Raw genomic sequence first — 19,920 nt, forward strand, 5'->3', positions numbered from 1 at the left:
TATTGAAATTCTTTGCTAATATCATCTGTATTGATTGTCCTTTCTACAGCTGTTAGCTATCACCTTCCAATAATATTGAAATATATTTTTGTTGTCACACTCAGTGATTAACTCGGAATGAAGGAGAAAACTGCTTATGTAATCCCTTTATTTTAAAACAACTAATTATCAAGGGAAGAATTTGATTAAAGATAGAAATCAACTTTATCTTGCATGTCCCCTGTAAACTTAGGCAGAATAAAGATAATGATGAACCAAAATCCATTGATTTGTACTTTATCCTTTTTCATTCTTCTCCTTAACATAAATAATTCATAGTAGATATACCTAACTATTGGAGTTTTTCTCTTATTGTGTTTACCTGCTATTCCCCATTTTAATATGATTGAGTAGAATGCACTCACAATTACACATAGGGCATTGTATGATACTCACCGAGTTAATGGAAATCCTGGATACTTAGTTATAATTCTGTAATATGGCTATTTTGAACACTTTTTCTGTTCTCTCTTAGCAGGCTTCTCATTTCTTCTAACAATCCAAAGCAAATTGTTGAGGGGGTCAATTGTCATCTTGAGGCTGATAAGAAATTTTAAGTATCCAATATATAAATAGTACAGTATGAAATGTGTCTCTTCAAAACTAAATGACATCATTGAGCATACAAGAGAGAGAAGATGATAAAGTCAATGAGTTTTCTTATTGCCCTTGGTACATTAGCTTGGAAGTGATAGAATTTTAAAGAGTTTATGTTGAAGACTTTTAAATAGAATTCTGAAAAATTCAGTTTTCTTTAAAGATTTCCTAGAATATATTAGCTACATTTACAGAAAATCGATTTTCTGAAATATAGAATGGACCACATAATCTGACAAAGTATATTTACTTTAAAAAGCATTGTTGCAAACATACCTGCCCCCCGACTAAAACAGGAGTATTCCAAAAATCTAGGATAAATTGTCATAGGATCGATATATTTACCCTGCCAAGACCCCAGATCGCTTTCATTTACCAGTCCCTAATTAAAACCTTTAAACTTTGTGAATTTCCAGAAAAGTCCTCAAAACGGTAATGCTTATAGTAATCTTTGCTTTTCTGGGATCCAATATATCTACCTTTTACATTCCTATCCCTTCCTCATGAATCTTCACATATTATTCTTAGACAATAATAGGAAATCAGTCAGTAACCATTTGTTGGGCACATGAAAATAAAAATTGGGGAAAAGTTTATTGTTTTATGAGTTTGTATTATAGTTTTTCCCAAAACATGTGTAACTATCATGTCAACAGTTTACCAGATTTTGTTGTAAATAATATTTATGATAAGGAGCCTAATTTTGCTTTTATAGTCATATAGACATTGTCATTACATACATGCATACACATATACATAAGATTTATCTACCAAGCTGGTTTAAAGCTTTCAAGTCAAAATCTCTCTTACTCTCCAGAAAGTCCATGACATTGCTGCCTCACATAAATACTATAATCTTAAATAAAGGGAATGAATATGGGAAAGGGGGAATTAAAGTGTATTACCAACATTATATAGTAAATTTTAGTTTTCAGCTCAGGATTCCATTTTAATCTTACAATAAACCCAAGGAAGGGATTTATATATATATATATATATATATATATATATATATATATATATATATATATAATTTTACCATATTACAAATTAAGAAATGATTTCAGAAAAATTAAATCTATGGGCACATCTATACTAAATATGAAAGGTAGAATCTGAATTCAGGTAAAGCCGCACTGCAAGTCTATGTAACCTACTACTCTTCAGTTTATACTGTAGGAAGTTCTAGGCTGCTTTTTTCCCATTTTAATATTGTTTAAAAACTTTCCCTATAAAGTGTAAAAATATTTTCCTAAACTAAACTGCATAAAGGTAATTACAACTATTTTAAAAGAAATGTGATGCATATATTTTAATCATGCGACACATCTTAGAGGAAGAATTATGTGTAAATTAAAAAATATATGAGGTTTTATTTATATAGAATATTTTTCTGTGGTTACATGATTCATGTTCTTTCCCACCCCTCTTCCCTGCCCCATCCCAGAGCTGAGAAGCCATTCCACTGGGTTATATATGTACTGTTTTTCAAAACCTATTTCCATATTATTCATATTTACAACAAAGTGATCTTTAAAAGCCCAAACCCCAAATCACATACCCATATAAACAAGTGATGAATCATATGTTTTTTCTTCTGGATGTCTGTTCCCACATTCTTTCTCTGTATATAGATAGTGCATTTTTTTTCTCAGAAGTCCTAGATCATTGCATTGCTACTAAGAGAAAACTGTTACATTTCATTATGCTGCAATGATTCAGTTTCTCTGTACAATATTGTTCTGGTTCCACTCCTTTTGCTCTGCATCAATTTCTGGAGGTCTTTTCAGTTTAGACGGAAATTCTCCAGTTAACATTCTTTTCAGCACAATAGCATTCCATCACCATCAGATACCTCAATTTGTTCAGTCATTCCCAAATTAAGGGACACCCTCTCATTTTCCATTTTTTTCCATCACAAAGAACACAGCTATAAATAGTTTTGTACAAATACTTTTCCTTTATTGTACAAGTATTTTTCCTTATTATCTCTTTGGGATACAAACCTAGCAGTGGCAAGATCAAAGGACATGAAGTCTTTTAAAGCCTTTTGGGCATAATTCCAGAGTAATTGGATCAATTCCCAACTTCACCAGCAATGCATTAGTATCACAATTTTGCCACGTCCCTTCCATCATTGATCATTTCCCTTTGCTGTCATATTGACTAATCTGCTAGGTGTGGGGTGGCACGTCAGAGTTATTTTGATATGCATTTCTCTAATCAAGAGCAATTTAGAACACTTTTTCATTTGATTATTGATAGTTTTGATTTCTTCATCTGAAAATTGCCAATTTGTATCTCTTTATCATTTGTCAATTGGGAAATGGATTGTAAATTTGACTTAGTTTCTTTTATATTTGAGAAATTAAACCTTTGTTAGAGAGTTTTGTTATATTTTTTCTACTTTGTTGCTTTTCTTCTAATTTTGGTGGCATTGATTTTGTTTGCACAAAGCTTTTAAATTTAATATAATCAAAATCATTCCTCTTAAATTCCTTTCTTTCCCATAAATCTGACAGGTATACTAGTCTATGTTCATATCATTTATTTATGATTTCACTCTTTATATTTAAGTCATTGACCCATTTAGAATTTATCTTCATATAGGATGTGAGATGTTGATCTAAAACAAGTTTTCCCCATACTGTTTTCCAAATTTCCCAGCATGTTTTGTCAAATACTGAGTTCCTGTCTCCAAAACTGAGATCTTCGTGTTTACCAAACACTAGCTTGCTGAGGTTATTTATCCCTAGTCTATTCCATTGATCCATCCTTCTGTCTCTTAGCCAGTACCATATTGTTTTGATGACTACTGCTTTATAATATAGTTTAAGATCTGGTACTGCTAGATTACCATCCTTCATATTTTTTTCTAAATTATTTCCATTGATATTATTGATCTTTTGTTCTTCCAGATAAACTTTGTTATAGTTTTTTTCTAATTCTTTGAAAAAAGTTTCTTGATAGTTTGATAATTGTGGCACTGAATAAGTAAATGAATTTAGGTAGGATTGTCATTTTTATTATATTAGCTCATCCTACCCATAAGCAATTAATATTTTTCCAGTTATTTAAAACTAGTTTTAATTGTGTAAAAAGCATGTTGTAGTTGTGTTCACATAATTCCTGTGTTTGTCTTGGCAAATAGATTCCTAACTATTTTATATTGTCTAGAGAGACTCCTGCTGCTGAGTTTTGTTGGAAATACATGGAAATGCTGATGATTTGCATGGGTTTATTTTGTACCCTGCAACTTTACTAAAGTTGTTAATCATGATCACTATCTTTTTAGTTCATTTTATAGTATCCTTTAAGTATACCATCATATCATCTGCAGGGCGATATTTATTTTCCTCATTGCCTACTTTAATTTCTTTGATTTTTTAATCTTCTCTAATTGTTACCATTAGCATTTCCAGTACAATATAAATTAATAGAGTTGATGATGGGCATCCTTGCTTCACTCCTGATTATTTGGAAGGCTTCAAAATTGCCCCATTGTAGATTATACTTGCAGATTGTTTCAAATATATACTGTTTATCATTTTGAGGAAGGTCCCAGCTATTCCTATGCTTTCTAGAGTTTTCATTAGGATCAGGTGTCATATTTTGTCAAAGGCTTTTTTCTGCATCTATTGAGATAATCATATGATTTCTTTTGGTTTGGTTATTAATATGGTCAATTATGTGGATAATTTTCCTAGAATTACACTATCTTTGCACTCAACTAAATCCCACCTGGTCAAAGAATAATTCTTGTGATGACTTGCAGTAGTCTTTTTGCTAGTATTTTATTTAAGATTTTTGTACCTATGTTCATTAAGGAGATGGTTCTGTAGTTTTATTTTTTGGTCTGCCTGGCTTTGGAATCAATGCCATATCTGTGTCAGAAAAGGAATTTGGTAAAACTCCTTTGCTTTTTTTGTCAAATAGTTTGTAAAATATTTGACTTCATTGTTTTTTAAATGTCTGATAGCATTCACTTATGATTCCATCTGGCCCTGGGGATTTTTTCTTAAGTAGTTTCTTGATTGCTTGTTTAATTTCTTTTGCTGAGATGGGATTATTTAAGTATTCAATTTACTCTTTTGTTAATCTAGGCAATCTATATTTTTTAAATATAGGAAATTTATATATTTGTAAATATTTACCCATTTCACATAGATTGTCATATTTGTTGCCATAAAATTGACCAAAAAAGCCTCAATAATTACCTTAATTTTCTCTTAATTAGAGGTAAGATCATCCTTTTTATCTTTGATACTGTTAATTTGATACTATTCATTCTTTTTTTATTAGATTGACCAGTACTTTATCTATTTTATTTATTTTTTTCAATGTACCTTATTCTATTTATTCGGTTTTCAATAGTTCTTTTACTTTCAATTTTATTAATTTCTCCTAAGATTTTTAGGATTTCCAATTTAATTTTCAGTTGGGTATTTTCTATTTGTTCTCTTTCTAGCCTTTTAAATTGTATGCCCAATTTACTGATCTCTTCCATTTCTATTTTGTTGATTTTGGTACATAGGGATACAAATTTTCCCCTTAGTACTGTTTTGACTGTATCACATAGGTTTTGATATGTTGTTTACTCAGTCATTCCCTTCAATGAAATCAGTAATAGTTTCTATGATTTGTTCTTTAATCCATCAGTTTTGAAGAATTAGATTATTTATGCATTTATTTAGAATATTTTCCATGGTTAATATGATTCACAATTTTCCCCACCCCTTTTCCCTCCCCCCTTCCATAACTGACAAGCAATTCCACTGGGTTATATATGTATAATTGTTCAAAACCTATTTCCATATTTTTCATATTTGCAATAGAGTGATCTTTTAACATCAAATCCCACATCATATGTCCATCAAACCTCGAGATCAATCATATGTTTTTCTTCTGCATTTCTGTTCTCACAGTTCTTTCTCTGGATGTGGATAATGTTCTTTCTCATAATTTCCTCTGGATTGTCCTGGATCATCCCATTGCTGCTAGTAGAAAAATCCAATACATCTGATTGTGCCATGTTTCAGTCTCTATGTACAATGTTCTCCTGGTTCTGCTCCATTTTTTCCACATCAATTCCTGGATGTCTTTCCAGTTCACATAAAAATCCTCCAGGTCATTATTGCTTTCAGCACAACAATATTCCATCACCATCTGAGACCACAATTTGTTCAGCCATTCCCCCCCCAATTGATGTATACCCCCCCATTTTCCAATTTTTTGCCACCACAAATACCAAGAATATAAATATTTTTGTACAAGACTTTTTTCTTATTATCTCTTTGGAGTACAAACCTGAGGGTGTTATTGCTAGGCTAAGGGGATATACATTTGAAGAATTAGATTATTAAATTTCCAATTAATTTTAAATTTGCCTTTCTACAAACACTTATTAATTATGATTTTTGTTGCATTATGACCTAAAGAAATTAAATGAATTATTTCTGCTTTTCTATATTTGTTTGCAATGTTTTTATACTCTCATACTTGGTCAATCTTCATATATGTACCATGGGCTATTGAAAACAATATTTATTTCTTTTTATCCCTATTCAATTTTCTTCAGATATCTATTAGCTCCAATTTTTAAAATATTTCATTCACTTCCCTTACTTCTGACTTATTTATTTTTTAGTTCAGTTTATGTAGTTCTAATGGGGGAAGGTTGATGAACTGAGTAATATCATTTTACTATCTAATTCCTCCATAACTTCTTTTAATTTCTCCTTTAAAAATCTGTATGCTATACCATTTGGTACCTATATATTAAGTAGTAATATCTTTCATTATGTATGCTGCCTTTTATCAGAATGTAATTACCTTCCTTATCTCTTTTAGTCAAATCTAGTTTTTCTTTAGCTTTGTCTGAGATCATGATTGCTTCTCCTACTTTTTTTTCTTAGTTGCAGCATAATAGATTCTGTTCCAGCCTCTAACCTCTTACCCTGTGCCTATCTACCTGCCTCAAAAGTGTTTCTTGTAAAAAACATATGGTAGGATTCTGGTTTTTAATTGATTCTGGTATTTGTTTCCATTTTTTGTTGAGTTTATCCCATTCACATTTATAGTAATGATCACTGTCTGTGTATTTCTCTCCATTTTAATTCCCTCCTTAAATTCTAACCTTTCTTCTTTCCCCCTTACCCTCCTTTGTAGTGTTTTGATTTTATTCAGTCTCTCCCCTTTCCCTTTTCTTATATTACTCCCCTTCCCACTACCTCCCTTCTTATTCCTCTTTTACAATGGGGACTTTTTAATACTCCCCAACCTCTCCCTCCCTTATATTACTTCCCTCCCCATCACCCCGTTTCTTATTACACTTCTACTTATCTATAGGGCAAGAGATAATTCTGTACCAAAATGGATGTGACTATTCTTCCCTCTCTGAGCCAATTCACATGACGGTAAGGTTTAAATATTACTTGTCACCAGCCTCTTCCTCCTTTCCATTGTATTGGTCTTCTCTGGTCCCCTCTTTCACACTTTTTATGTGATATATTTTATCCCATTTTACCTCTTTTCCCATTTCTTTTAGTATTATCCTCTTTTTTCACCCTTTGTTTTTATATTTTTTGAAATATCCTTAGCAGCTTACCACTGCACCCTCTATATATACTTCTTCTACTTACTAAGCTAATGATAACAATTTTAAGCATTATAGATAACATCTTTCCATATAGGAATAAGAGCCATTTGGTCTTCTTGAAGCCATTAAATATTTTTTTACTTTCTTAGTTACCTTTTTTTTCTCTTGAATTCTGTATTTCGGCATCACATTTTTTTTGCTTAAGTATGGTCTTTTTTTCAGCAATGTTTAGAAATCTTCTATTTTAGTAAATCACCATGCTTTCCCCTAAAAAACTGTAGTCAGTTTTCCTGAGTATTTGATTCTTGGTTGTAGACCTAGTTTCCTTGCCTTCCAGAATACCATATCCCATGCCTTTTAGTCATTCAGTATGGATGATGTCAGATCCTGTGTAATCCTAATTGGGGCTCCATGATATCTGAATTGTCTGTTTCTAGCAGCTTATTGTATCTTCTCCTTGATCTGGTAGTTCTTGAGCTTGGCTATGCCATTCCTGGAAGTTGTCAATTGAGAACTCAGTGCCAGTAGTGATCTGTGGATTCTTTCAATCCTTTTATTACCCAAGAATTCAAGAATTCAAGAATTTCTGGTCAGTTTTTTCCTGGATAATTTCATGTAGTATGATGTCTAGGTTTATTTTTGGTCAATAATTCTTAAATTGTCTCTACTGGATCTATTTTCCAGGTCAGTTTTTTTCTCAGTGAGAGGTCTCAAATTATCTTCATTTTTTTCAGTCTTTTGATTCTGTTTTAATATGTCTTGGTGTCTTGTGAAGTCATTGTCTTCTAATTGCTCAATTCTAATTTTTAAATACTGAATTCCTTCCACAACCCTTTGATTCTTTTCTTTTTGGTCCATTCTTTCTTTCAAGTCATTTTTATCTTCTTCCAAATTTTTGCATCATTTTCCAGAATGTTAATTCTGGCTTTCAATGCCTGTACCTCTGTTTGCAAATGGCCTATTTTGCTTTTTAGGCTACAATTTTCCTTTTGCCATTTTTTTCAAACTATCCTTTTTGAATTTTCAATTCCTTTTATAAGATCCTCCATAGCCTGCATCCAGTTCCCTGGTTTTTGTTTGTTTGTTTGTTTTGAAGCTTTGCTTTATGTTTCTTGGATTTCAGCCTTGATCATTTGTTCTTTATTTTGGTCCTTATCCCCATAGGAGCATTCAATTATAGCTTTTATTTCTCTTGTTTACTCATTTTATTTATTTTTTTTCATAATATTGACTATATAAACTTGCTGGTCTATTGATTTGCTGAACCAGTGTCTGTACTGTTAAGCTCTGATGCTATATCTTCTCTTTTCTCAATCCTCTGTTGGTATACTGGATTTACCCAATTGAGTTAACCTGCCGAGCTGGCCTAACTTGGGACAAATTTTTCACTCTAGCCAGCAAGCTGAAAGTGTCCAGTCAGGTATCCCCCCAGTTCCTCCTTGAAAGTTCTTGTTAGAGCTCTGGACCAATTGTTGTGGGTCAGAGGAAAACCCTCATAGCTGGAGTCTCTGCACAGTGCTTACATAATCATCCTGGTCTTATTGCAGGTCTCAGCACTGGGTGGGGGAAGGTGTTTAACCAGTCGTTCTCTCCCTTTTCCCATGAAAATAGACACACTGTGCTGCCTTTCAAGTTGTTTTCTGTAGTCTTATGACTTCTTGTTGAATTTGGATTTCTGTTTTCTTTGAGGCACAATATAAATATTGGTTTGGAAGGAATGTTCAGAGAGGTTTGGGCTTTAGATGATCCTAAGGCACCATTCTGTCTTATTAAAGGACATTTCATTTTACAATGTTAGAGAAATCAGGGGATAAGTGAACTTTTTCCAAATTTGGGGATATTTGTAGATCTTTCACATTACATGGCTAGGGGCCTCATGGCTTTTCATCTTATCTTTTTTATATGTAGTTTATTTACATTTTAAGACAACTTCACTTTGTCTTATTTATTTATTTATAGTTCATAAAGAGGAATATTCCTATATATGCACGAAGTAGAAATTTAGATTTCGTTAGAATATTTGAAGATTACCTCTAAAAGGAACTTTATCCTATTGCCCTAATTTTGCAGATAATGAAAATCATAGGCATTGTGTCACATTGCATGACATTTTAAAATTCATTTCATTATAAAAGCACTTTTGTACCAGGAAGTCAATTATACAGTTGGCTTACAGATACAAAATTGAAACATAACTCTTCCTAAGGACCTTACATCATCGTGAATAGGGGAAAAAGATGTATACACAGGTATTTAACTACAAAGTAATGAAGTGAGAGAACACCAACAATGAGGTGACGAACATGCAATACCTCATCTAAGAAGTGGTACTTTATCTGCACGTTGACTTGAGTTAATGATTCCAGAGGCAGAGGAGAAGAAGGAAAAATTCATGAATAGAAACATCTTGTTTGCACAAAGACTTGGAAGTAGAAGATTGACTGTTTTAAGTAAAGAAAAGCAAATAATACAGTTTGGCAGGATTGTAAAGAATGTGAGATGTGGAACAGGAGAGGAAATGAATCATTTTGGAAAGACAGATTAGAGACAACTTTTGAGGGAATTTTTATCACTAATTAAAGTTTAGAGAATATGGGGATATCAGAGGGAAGGTTAATGTGGGGAATTTAAATAACTAAGAACCATGTATAATTTTATGAAAAGATAAATATGTAATGATGTTGTTCCTCACATGTGGCTTGAAGGGAGACAGAATAGACATCTCTAGCCTTTTCTCCTTCCTTTAATACAGTTTCTGGAACATAGTAGGTGCTTTATAAAGGTTTATAAGAGAAGAAAAATAATGGGAAGTATGAGAGAACTACCTGGGAGAATAACTGATGGAAAGCAATATGATCTGTTAGAAAGTCTAAAGTATCATAGATGTTGGAAAACAGCATGATTGGGATGGAAGTCTGTAATGCTGGACTAGCCAGAACTCCTCTTTTTGTATTTTTCTGAGGGAAAGCTTAATGGTAAGGTTCAATTGCATGGCTTGTTACTGTCACAGTGATATGAGATCAGACTTTCTTGAAGGACAGTCATTATTAAGGAAATAATAGACCAGACTTCTTGGCATCCACCTGTACCTTTTATGGATAACAGATTTTTTTTTAATAATTGCACAAGGGCAGCTAGTAGCACAGAGATAGAAGTTTTCTTTAAAACTTAACTCAGAAGGGAAAGCCGAATTTCTTGACTCATAAACTTCTGACCTGTGCTCAGAGATAAAGAAACATTGTTCAGGTAGTTATGAAATAGAATCAATTACAGAATGGAATCAAATATGAAATATTTAATCCATATTATATTTTCTTAATTGCCAGTCGAAATTTTGCCAGAGAATACAATTATATTCTGGCTTCTGGTAACTCTTGCTCTCTTAATACAGAATGATTCCCAAAACTTTCAGGCTAGCAAATGTGTGGTGAACAAAAGGTTTGCCTGGATTTGAATAAGCGTATATACTATGAATGGATAAAGCAATTGATTCAGTGCTTGAAGGCTTTTTTTTCAAAATTTTCTATACATTTATCTCCCAAAGTCTTTGTGAATTTTTATATAGGTTTTCCTTTCTTGCATTTTCAATTCTGGGTCTTTTCAATCACATGTGTGTGAGTTCAATCATTTAAATTTTGGCCATAGCAACATTGTCCTTTGCAGATTTGCAGTGGTAACCCACTAAATCCAAGGATAGTTCTTCAGTCTCCATAGTTTTGTGGGGTTGGCCACTTCAAAAGTGTTTCTACCTCCTTTGGGTCAGTGCTCACATCTTGTTGGGAAAGAATGTCACTTACATACTTAACAAAGGCTCTATAAAATGGACATTTATTAATTGATAGTTTTTGAACAATTTCTTCTAATCTAACATTTTCATCAGTCTCTTAACATTATTCCTATGGTGTCTTATCAAAAGCAACAATGTCTTCAAGTTAAACTAATACTTCCAGATAGTCCATGGCTTGAACTATTTTTTGCATCAGCCTTTGGAATGGTAGCCATGTGAGACACTTGGGCCAATTGCTCAAAATGGTAAAATCCAGCTGGAAAGAAGAAAAAATTCTGTCCTGTTTTCCATAGATATGAACATCTGGTAGTATCCACCTTCTAAGTTCAAGACTGAAAATAACTGGCTGTAGAGAATACAATCATGCTTTTCCTCCCCTTTTGCCCCCTTTACTCCTTCTTCACTTGGAACCTCCCCTAGGCTACCCAGGGGTCAACTAGGACTTGTGCCTTCCTTTCTACCACCTCTTCCATTCTTTCCCCTTATAAGTGAGAGCTTGAATATACTGTGCTCTAGATTGAAGGAGTGCTTAAAAATCTCTGTGTATATGGAGACAACGATAAAGCCACATCAGGCTAAAAAATGATGGAATGGTATACTTGCCAACTTTAGTTCTATTGTTTGGTAATCAAAATAGATTTTTCTTAGGCATTGCAAATATGGATGATACATAATAGCTATTAGGCTCTATGGTGCCTTAAATCATCATTTTTTGAGATTTTCTAACATCTTCCATCATAAAAAGAGGAATCTTAGATAATTTTTCCCTCCTGAGATAGACATGCACAAGTCATTCTTCAAAGAGTATTTCTGTCGTTTTATATAATATTCTATCTCTCTTTTTTAAACTATTACCTTCCATCTTAGAATCAATCCTGGGTATTGGTTCTGAGGCAGAAGAGTGGCAAGGGCTAGGCAATGGGGGTTAAGTGACTTGCCCAGGGTTACACAGCTAAGAAGTGGTTGAGGCCAGATTTGAACCCAGGACCTGACTCTCAATCCACTAAGCCACCCAGTTGCCTCCTATATAATATTTTTTTTTTGCTTTTGCTTGTTTTGAACTTTAAAACTTCAAGTAGGTCTTTCTATGTGTTTCCAAAATTAACTTGTTCAACATTTCTCATGGTGCAGTATTATTCTATCACAATCATATGACAATATAAAAGGTATTTTACCTAAATACCTAACAAAAAAGAATAAACATGACAAAACATGAAAATGATTAATGTTGAACTAGATGTGGAAAAATCAATACAATAATACACTGCTGGTGGATCTGTGAATTGATACAACCATTCTATAAAGCAATCTGGCACCATGCCTAAAGGGCAATCAAAATGTGCATAACCTTTGATCCAGCAATACCTACTAAGACTAGGTCTGTATCACAAAGAGATCAAAGATAGAGGAAAATACCTACGTGTATAAAAATATTTACGGCAGTTCTTTATGTGGTGGCAAAGAACTGTAAACTGAAGTGATGTCCATCAGTTGGGGAATGATTGAACAAGTTGTGGCGTATGATTTTATGAAATTCTACTTAAGTGCCACAAGAAATGACAAATAAGATTATCACCAAAAAAAAAAAAGGAAAGACATTATGTGAGCAAAAACAGGAGAAAGTTTTACACAGTAGCAACAATAATGTATGATGATCAACTGTGAATGGCTTAACTATTACAATTCATGACAAAAAAAGATTATCCCTCACCAAAAAGGAACCTATGGAATCTAAATGTAGATTGAAGAGTGCTATCCTTTACGTCATTTTCTCCATGAAATTTTCTCTGTGCATGCAATTCATGTCTTGTTTCACAGCATGACAAACATAGAAATACGTGTTATATGATAATATATATACAAACTATGTCATAATATCTGCCTTCTTAGTGGAGGGGGGAGTGTTAGGAGGGTGGGAGAGAACATGAATTACAAAATGTCAGAAAATGATTATTAAATGTTTATTGACATGTAATCTGAAAAAAAATTGCCAAATTTTTGCCAAAATCTCTGTAGCATAATATTTCTACATTCTTAGGATCCATAGTACTTAGCATCTCATTGCATATAAAATATGGATGTTAAATAAAAATAAATATAGTTTTTTGTTTAAACATTTGAATTAATTACTAATTATGATTGGTCTTAAGTGTTTTTTGTCTTTCATAACAGTATTCTAGAATATTTTGTCTTTAAATTAAAAGAAATATGTAGCTTCTTCTGATCATTGTGGTATTGATGTATTTATATAGGTTTGAGCATGGGAAAATGAGGATGAAATGTCCAGAGAGCTTCAATGAAAGTTTCAGTGAATTTCAAAATAAGCCAATACCTGCTTTTAACCAAAAAGCATTTTTGGCTATTTAAAAAAATGGGGACCTCATCAAAGTACCTGTGAACCATTATGTGTCATTTTCATTTTTTCCTAGTTCTTCTTCGAAGTAGATGCAGATTGGACAGTCATTGATTTTCAGGACCAAATTCTAATTCAGAGTCCATAAGTTTATTTAAAAAGACATTATTTAAAGAGAATAATTCCAATTTACCTTTAGTCTATTTATAACATTAAAATAAAGACAAAAATATTTTCCTGCTCTCAAAACTATACTTCATAGCAATCAAAAGTTTAGAAATTATAGGATCATAGATCAATACTTGAAAGAGACTTAAGATCCCATCTAGTACATTCTATTTTGCAGATGAGAAAACTGCTGCCTGGAGAGACCTTAAGTGTCTCTACTAAGTAAAACTAAGCATTATAGCTATTTCCCACTTTAGAGAAATATAACAAACAAAATATACAAATCTCTGAAACTGTACATTAGCAAGATGACTCATGTTACTAAAAGGATTTATTGTTATAGTTAATTGACTACTTATCAGAAAAAAACTAGTGAGGAAGAACACAAGGCAGAAAGATGCCAGTTGTCAAAAATTAAGGTATCTTTGAATGGAGTCAATTTATAGGAAATCCTTTTCTATAGCTTGATAGAGAGAGTCATCTTGAGATCAGTGAAATAGCTAATAAGGATGTCAAACTTTAAATCTAGGTAACTTTATGATATGCTACTTTATATAGGATTTTTCATCCATTAAATTTGGAGATAGAAAAATACCAGTTGTTTAGTTGTTTCCAACTTATCATGACCCCATTTTGGGATTTCTTAACCAAGATATTGAAGATGAGTCTTCCTGATTAACTGAAGACCTAGCACTCTATCCATTGTGCCATCTAGCTTCCCAAAGAAATGTTATCAAAGTATTAGTAACTTAAACAACAATTATTTTAATTGGTACATGACATATGTATGTTAATTGAACTGAGTAAAGAATTTTACACCATTATATTTTCTGTAGATGGAATTGTATTATTTGGAATACCATACAGAAAATGTCTCTAGCTCTTTTCAATTCAGTATCTATGTCACAAAAAGGTATTTCCATATAAGTCAGAAATTACAATTCTCCCCTACAGTCTTTGCTTTGCTTGTTTGCTCTCAATAACCCTATGGATCAGCAGTAAAAGTTCTTTCATATCCAGATATAGACATAACAAGTAAAGAACTTTCTTTGGCTTTAATACATTATTGGAAAATTAAACCCTTAAATATGTTCAGAATTTGAATATATAAAACAAAACTCTGACAAAAGAACAAATCATGTTATATATGCACAGTCTTTATGCGAGACGCAATGCATCCTCCTGATTAAATCTTCCTAGAATTTTTTTTTCTATTTAACTTTTATTGGATTGAAAAGAAAAAGTTTAGCACAGATGACTCTTAGGTATTGTAATGATAGGGATCAGGAATCCAAATTGTGATTTCACTAATATAGGGAACTTCAAGTAAGAATATTCCTCTACCAATGTTGCTTGTCACTTTGGGTAGAAATTTTAGAATTATTTAGAGAAATGAGAATTTAAGTGACTTATGAAGTATAGCCAGTATTTGAGAAAGGAATATAACCAAACTTGTCTTCCTGGCATTGATGGTGTGAATTTCAAAATGTTGTGCCCAGGGAAACTGCATCCCCCTGCTGTCTCAGGGATCCTACTCTACTACTTCCTGGCGTGAGATTGGTCTTGAATGTACCAATCCCATGCTGGGAGAGGGACCATGACCCCATCTACTTCCTGACATGGGATTGGTCTTGAATTGGGTCACGCCCCCATTACTTCCAGGTAACAAATTCTGATCCCGTGCCTGGGAGGGACCTTTGAATCTGAGAAGATTCAGAGTAGAGGGAGCTCTAGTTAATTTCAGCAAGGGAACTCCCATTTTTTTCTTTTTCTTTTAATAAAGTTTTAACAAAGATAAGAGCAAAATAGTTTTTCTTTTCAGTCCTCTCATTGACAAGGATCTCCATCAATTACAATGTGCAGACATTAATGATCTAAAACCACTGTATGCTTAATTAGTAGAGAGGGGATTTCTGTGTTGACACTAAGAAACCAACCAATAGCAGATTTACTGCACAGGAGAATGGGGGGAAATAAAGAGGAGCTGGAAATATATGCATTAAAAATAATTGAGTAAAAGTAATTATCTCAATATTATTTTCTTGTAGAAAAATAAAAAAAATCAAGAAGCTAATCTCACATTTTAGTAAATTGGCAAAGAAAATTTCCCAGAATTGGCAATAAATTACTTTAAAAGTATAGATATTATAGACTTCAAAAAGATATCAAGATTTAAGGTACATAGATACATCATAGTTTTATTCCAGTACTTCAAATGAAAAAAAAAATAAAACATATAACAATCTCCCAGAAGTTCAAGACTGACTCAAAGAAAAATAATTAGAATCACAGTTGGCTTTAAGCTCCCTGTACCATAGATCATTCTTTAATTGACTCAGTCAAATTTCTTCTGAATCCCTATATTTAAGGGCATCCTGGATTTTCTTGTACCTCTACCTCTCTAAAGTCAATCCAAATGAAGATTCTTACTTGACTACAGAAATTAGAATACAACTTTTTAAAAATACCAAAAAATACCAATACCAATATAGTTATTTTCCTAACAAAAAATAAGTGCTGGAGAAAAGGAAAATCTAAAAAGTCATACTAAATGCACATTTCTAAAAATTTCAATGGATGAAGGAGAGATAGAGTTCTCTTCTTCAAAATGATTCCCTCTAAGGAAGATGGGCAGTGTTATTTCATCAACAGGCTGTCATAGCACTGGAATGAGAGATGCTGTACTAACTTACTATTTTATCCAAGTCCTGATCATGATTGGTTCTCTTTAAGTAATCACAAGATATTTCTGTGTGATTGTATCTGCTTTCATTCAATTTATGCTTAATTTAGATGTGATTGATTATTTGAATAGAGATATCTAAGCCTTGTTCACAACTAGTTATCATTAATAAATTGATGATATTATTCAATTAAAGAGGTATTTTTATCTGATAAAATGCATTAAGGCATAGCAATCTTGTTAAATTAGTTGGGGTTAAGTAATGTGGGACACTACTCTTATACTACCCTATCCTCAATTTAAAGTCTGTTTTCATCAGAAAATAACTGAAGTGCTTCTGACAAAACCACAATATCAAATCCTGGACAACGTCATGATTTAGGGAACTTCAAGTACAACCCTTTTCTAGCTCTGTAATTAAGAATATCAGGAAAAGTCTATGTGACACAGTTCACATGCACACAAACAATGGAAAATTAGTGTTCTTCAATACTTTCAAATATATAATTGCAATACAGTTTTTAAAATATCATTTTATAAATTCCTATTAGATTACTGTCTTAGCATTTACAAAATACCTTCCTCAAACCCAAAACAATAAAGAAAAGAAAACCAAATTTCCTTTCTAAGAAGAAAACCCTAATCCGCATAGAATTCCCAGAGACTTTAAGTTTCTTTCCACAGACATCAGAGATATAACATTGTCTGGAAATCAGAACATCAGTCCATCAACCTATGGGATGTCCAAACTTCATAGGTATCCTTTTCCCTACCAAAATTTATCCAGGAAGCTCAATATAGCATCTAAAATTTCCCCAACAGAGTGCTGCTATTATATCTGCCTTTCAAATGGAGCTTCTAAAATTTCTTTCTAGAAAAAAACAGGTTCACTTAAAAGGAAAACAAATTCAAGAAAAAATAGTGGGGAGTGTGAAACTTTCCCCAAAAGATTTTTATACTAGGAGTGATTACTCAGGGTTTCTAAACCAGCATCTAAACCTTGTTTTTACATACCTTACAATCCATAAGGATATTTTTTAAAAAAAGCACTCTGTGGACTTATGTCAAAAAAGCAGATGTGTTCTAATTCTCTTTTTATAAAATGAAATGTATATTTATTTGCTAACATAGTGTGGTATAAAAGAACAGTTTTCATCTGTATTTTAGCAATAAAAAATCCACAATTCTCATAATATCCCTAATACTTATATGGGTATGGCAATAAAATATATAGTAATAATTAAACATTTATGAAAAACAAAAATTATTGCAAAAATAATTTAGTATAACTTGTAAAGAAATTCACTGGAAAACTGATTATAAAATTATAATTCAAAACAAACATGATGAATGTTTTCTTGTGGTTCCTGAATGTTAGAGTATTGAATAACTAATGTACCACTTTGGAAAATTTAAGTGGACCTGTTTAAATGCAAAGGAATATTTATCCTAGATGGAGCTCACATGGTGTAACAACCTTCATGTGTTTACTGTCCTAACTCCCACCACTATAAACCGGGAAGGTCTATGGGGAAGGGTATAAGCATTTGCATAGCCCCTACTGATTTGTGTCAGGCACTGTGTTAAGTAACTTACAAATATTATCTCCATTAATCCTCTCAACTTTTCTATGAGAGAGAGGTGCTGGGCTTATCCTCTTCATAGTTAGGAAACCTTAGGCAAACAGAGGTTAGGTGACTTGTGCAAGTCACACAGCTAGTAAATGAGTTCAGATTTGATTTTTTTTTTACTCTAGGTCCAATGCTTTATCCACTGTTCTAGCCAGCCATTTGAAGATGTGGTTAATTACTTTCCTCTCCAGGTTCTGTGGGTTAAGCTAGAAGATGTATTTGTATGTGTGTGTGTGTTGGGGGGAATGTATGAAGGAGAGATATTTGCTCTTAGTCCTATCATTCATGAGCCATGAATTGGTATGATCTCCTTAGGTTATCATCTGCCAGCTTTAATTTGCTTTTAGAAATGATATAGTAAGAAAACAGCATAAAAAGTCAATGGCATGCTCTCCCTACTCTCCACAGGTCTGTTGGTGAAGTATATCTAATTATTTACTAGTTTTTCATGCAACTGCCATCAGCTACTCATATTATTCCAAGGAAACTGCTCTAACACTTATAGTCCAAATCTTCCAACTTTCAAAAGATTACAAGGTAATTTGGTCAGGGGTTTGAGGGAATGATGAGAAAAGAGGAAAGAGACAGAATCTTTCCTACCCCAAAGTGATTCCCTTTAAAAGGAATCATTGCAATTGAAAGCTATCCTACCACTGTCCTACCACTAAGTAATACAGCTGTTAGAATGCTAGATTCTGAAGCTGCTTACTGATCCAAACTCATCAGGGCATAGCCGATTTTATTTAACCAATAAGAAGAAATTTCCCATGTAGTGTCATCTGCTTTTGTTTAATTCATGCTTAGTTTATATCTTGTTTTATTGATTTAATGGGTATTTCTATGTCTTATTCATATCTAGCTAATAGATGTAATCACTTGTTTTTTTGTTGTTGTTATTACTGTTGATTGGTTGATTTATCAGTTTTATAACTCAACCAATATTGAATTCACAGCTGATAAAAGTTCAGAATGTGAAGCATTTATAATTTACATTAAATTATATAAGCAGTGATGGCAAACCTTTTATAGACTGAATGCCCACACTGCACTTCATGTCACATGTGAGCTGTCCTCTTACCTCAGACAGGAAAGGGAGGAAGCCTTCCCATTAGGCTGCTGGGTAGAGGGATAGATGATGTGAGAAATGTCCTCAGGCATATGGAGAGGGGTAGGGGAGCATCCCCTGCTGGGACATGTGCCATAAGTTCATCAATATGGGTATAGAGTGATGTAGTTTGCCTTTCTTATACTAGAATATTCCCAAGAATTGAAGTAAAGTTAACTGAACCATAGTTTACACAATAATTATCTTCCCTTTTTGAAAAAAAATATCCATTCCAGTCACAATAATGCTTATATATATTTTGTCTAAAAAAAAGAAAATAAGAGAAAGAACAGGTAGAGAGAAGGAAGAAAAAAGGAAGAAAGTGAACAAGAAGCAAGCAAGCAAACAAGGAAGGAAGGAAGGAAGGAAGGAAGGAAGGAAGGAAGGAAGGAAGGAAGGAAGGAAGGAAGGAAGGAAGGAAGAAAGGAAGGAAGGAAGGAAGGAAGGAAGGAAGGAAGAATTTTATTAACTTTTAAAATCAGAAATAATTCTTTCCTTTTACAATAAATTTTAGAGCTCAACAATCATCAATTCTATTCCTCTGCTTTTCAAGATAAGGAAACTAGGAGCAACTAGGTAACACTGTACAAAGAGTGCAGGAGTCAGGAATCCCTGTGTTCAAACTTGACCTCAGATACATCTTAGCTGGATAACCCTACATAAGTCACTTAATCCCAGTTGCTGGGCCCTTACTATTTTTTTTTGTCTTAGAAACTATATATATATATATATATATATATATATATATATATAATATGTATATATATTATATATATATTCATTTTAAGACAGAAGGTAAGAGTGTAAAAAATAAAGATAAGGAAATTGAAGTTTAGTGAGGCTAAATGACTTATCTAAGGTCACAAAGAGACTTAGTGGTAGAGTCTAGACTAGGACTCAGATGTCCTGATTCCTAATCAAAGCAATATTCTAGGCATGGGTTAATTTCACTATGTTCC

The 19,920-nt window shown here is 32.8% G+C and overlaps 1 protein-coding gene across 8 annotated transcripts in view; it reads left to right on the top strand.

Annotated features, from left to right (window-relative positions):
* CDH18 (cadherin 18) overlaps positions 1-19,920 on the top strand; it is a 1,512,838-nt gene that overhangs the window by 835,006 nt on the left and 657,912 nt on the right. The gene's annotated exons all lie outside the window — the stretch shown is intronic.

Source organism: Monodelphis domestica, chromosome 3 (assembly GCF_027887165.1).
Source record: "Monodelphis domestica isolate mMonDom1 chromosome 3, mMonDom1.pri, whole genome shotgun sequence".
In the NCBI taxonomy this organism is placed as follows: domain Eukaryota; kingdom Metazoa; phylum Chordata; class Mammalia; order Didelphimorphia; family Didelphidae; genus Monodelphis; species Monodelphis domestica.